Below are 3,038 nucleotides of genomic sequence, written 5' to 3' on the forward strand. Positions count from 1 at the left end.
TAAAACTGTTGGCAGAAGAAAGGAGAGAAAAAGAAGTCTGCAAATTTTTTTTTTTTCCCTTGGTGCTTGCTCTATAGTTGAATCAGTTGCATTTCAGCTATAATTGCAGTCTTTGTCTCCCTCTCCTTCTAACCCTTGAATGGCTCTGATCTCACCTGCCTAAAATGGATCCTCAGAGTTTGGCTGCAGGTTTGAATAATCTTGCCACAAAAGTTCAAGATTTACAGGATTTTGTTATACATGCTCCTATATCTGAACCTAGAATTCCTATACCAGAATTTTTCTCCGGAGATAGATCTCGTTTTTTGAATTTCAAATATAATTGTAAATTATTTCTTTCTCTGAGATCTCGCTCCGCTGGAGATCCCGCACAGCAGGTTAGGATTGTAATTTCCTTGCTGCGAGGTGACCCTCAAGATTGGGCATTTGCATTGGCACCAGGGGATCCTGCGTTGCTCAATGTGGATGCGTTTTTTCTGGCTTTGGGGTTGCTTTATGAGGAACCTAATTTAGAGATTCAGACTGAAAAAGCCTTGATGGCCCTGTCTCAAGGGCAAGATGAAGCTGAAATATACTGCCAAAAATTTCGTAAATGGTCTGTGCTTACTCAGTGGAATGAGTGCACTTTGGCGGCGAATTTCAGAGAGGGTCTCTCTGATGCCATTAAGGATGTTATGGTGGGGTTCCCTGCGCCTACAGGTCTGAATGAGTCCATGACAATGGCTATTCAGATTGATCGGCGTTTGCGGGAGCGTAAACCTGTGCACCATTTGGCGGTTTCTTCTGAGAAGGCGCCAGAGAATATGCAATGTGATAGAATTCTGTCCAGAAGCGAACGGCAGAATTTTAGGCGAAAAAATGGGTTGTGCTTCTATTGTGGTGATTCATCTCATGTTATATCAGCATGCTCTAGACGCACAAAGAAGGTTGATAAGTCTGTTTCAATTGGCACTTTACAGTCTAAGTTTATTCTATCTGTGACCTTGATTTGTTCATTATCGTCAATTACCGCGGACGCCTATGTCGACTCTGGCGCCGCTTTGAGTCTTATGGATTGGTCCTTTGCCAGGCGCTGTGGGTTTAAGCTAGAGCCTCTGGAAGTCCCTATACCTCTGAAGGGTATTGATTCTACGCCATTGGCTAGTAATAAACCACAATACTGGACACAAGTGACTTTGCGTATGACTCCAGACCATCAGGAGGTGATTCGCTTCCTTGTGTTGTACAATCTACATGATGTTTTGGTGCTCGGATTGCCATGGTTACAATCTCATAATCCAGTCCTTGACTGGAAAGCAATGTCTGTGTTAAGCTGGGGATGTCAGGGGGCTCATGGGGACGTACCTTTGGTTTCCATTTCATCATCTATTCCCTCTGAGATTCCGGCATTTTTGTCTGATTATCGTGATGTTTTTGAGGAGCCTAAGATTGGTTCACTCCCTCCTCACAGAGATTGCGATTGTACCATAGATCTGATTCCAGGCAGTAAATTTCCAAAGGGTCGTTTGTTTAATTTATCCGTACCTGAACATGTTGCTATGCGAGAGTATATTAAGGAGTCCCTGGAAAAGGGACATATTCGTCCTTCTTCATCTCCCTTAGGAGCCGTTTTTTTCTTTGTGTCTAAAAAAGATGGCTCTTTGAGGCCGTGTATTGATTATCGACTCTTGAATAAAATTACAGTCAAATATCAGTATCCTTTGCCACTGCTGACTGATTTGTTTGCTCGAATAAAGGGGGCTAAGTGGTTCTCTAAGATTGATCTTCGTGGGGCGTATAATTTGGTGCGAATTAAGCAGGGGGATGAGTGGAAAACCGCATTTAATACGCCCGAGGGCCATTTTGAGTATTTAGTAATGCCTTTTGGTCTTTCAAATGCCCCTTCAGTCTTTCAGTCCTTTATGCATAACATTTTCCGTGAATATTTGGATAAATTTATGATTGTGTATCTGGATGATATTTTGATTTTTTCGGATGACTGGGACTCTCATGTCCAACAAGTCAGGAGGGTTTTTCAGGTTTTGCGGGCTAATTCCTTGTGTGTGAAGGGTTCTAAGTGTATTTTTGGGGTTCAAAAGATTTCTTTTTTGGGGTACATTTTTTCCCCTTCTTCCATTGAGATGGATCCTGTCAAGGTTCGGGCTATTTGTGATTGGACGCAACCTACTTCTCTTAAGAGCCTTCAGAAATTCTTGGGCTTTGCTAATTTTTATCGTCGATTTATAACTGGTTTTTCGGATGTTGCTAAACCTTTGACTGATTTGACTAAAAAGGGTGCTGATGTTGCTGATTGGTCCCCTGCTGCTGTGGAGGCCTTTTGGGAGCTTAAGCGCCGCTTTTCTTCTGCCCCTGTGTTGCGTCAGCCTGATGTTGCTCTTCCTTTTCAGGTTGAGGTCGACGCTTCCGAGATCGGAGCTGGGGCGGTTTTGTCGCAGAAAAGTTCCGACTGCTCCGTGATGAGACCTTGTGCGTTCTTTTCTCAAAAATTTTCGCCCGCCGAGCGAAACTATGATATTGGTAATCGGGAGCTTTTGGCTATGAAGTGGGCTTTTGAGGAGTGGCGTCATTGGCTTGAGGGGGCTAGACATCAGGTGGTGGTATTGACCGATCACAAGAATCTGATTTATCTTGAGTCTGCCAAGCGCCTGAATCCTAGACAGGCGCGCTGGTTGTTGTTTTTCTCTCGGTTTAATTTTGTGGTCTCGTACCTACCAGGTTCTAAAAATGTGAAGGCAGATGCCCTTTCTAGGAGTTTTGAGCCTGATTCCCCTGGTGATTCTGAACCTACAGGTATCCTTAAGGATGGGTGATATTATCTGCTGTTTCCCCAGACCTGCGACGGGCTTTGCAGGAGTTTCAGGCGGATAGACCTGATCGTTGCCCGCCTGGTAGACTGTTTGTTCCTGATGATTGGACCAGTAGAGTCATCTCGGAGGTTCATTCTTCTGTGTTGGCAGGTCATCCTGGAATCTTTGGTACTAGGGATTTGGTGGCTAGGTCCTTCTGGTGGCCTTCCCTGTCTCGAGACGTACGAGTTT

Source organism: Ranitomeya variabilis, chromosome 5 (assembly GCF_051348905.1).
Source record: "Ranitomeya variabilis isolate aRanVar5 chromosome 5, aRanVar5.hap1, whole genome shotgun sequence".
NCBI classification, from domain to species: Eukaryota; Metazoa; Chordata; class Amphibia; order Anura; family Dendrobatidae; genus Ranitomeya; species Ranitomeya variabilis.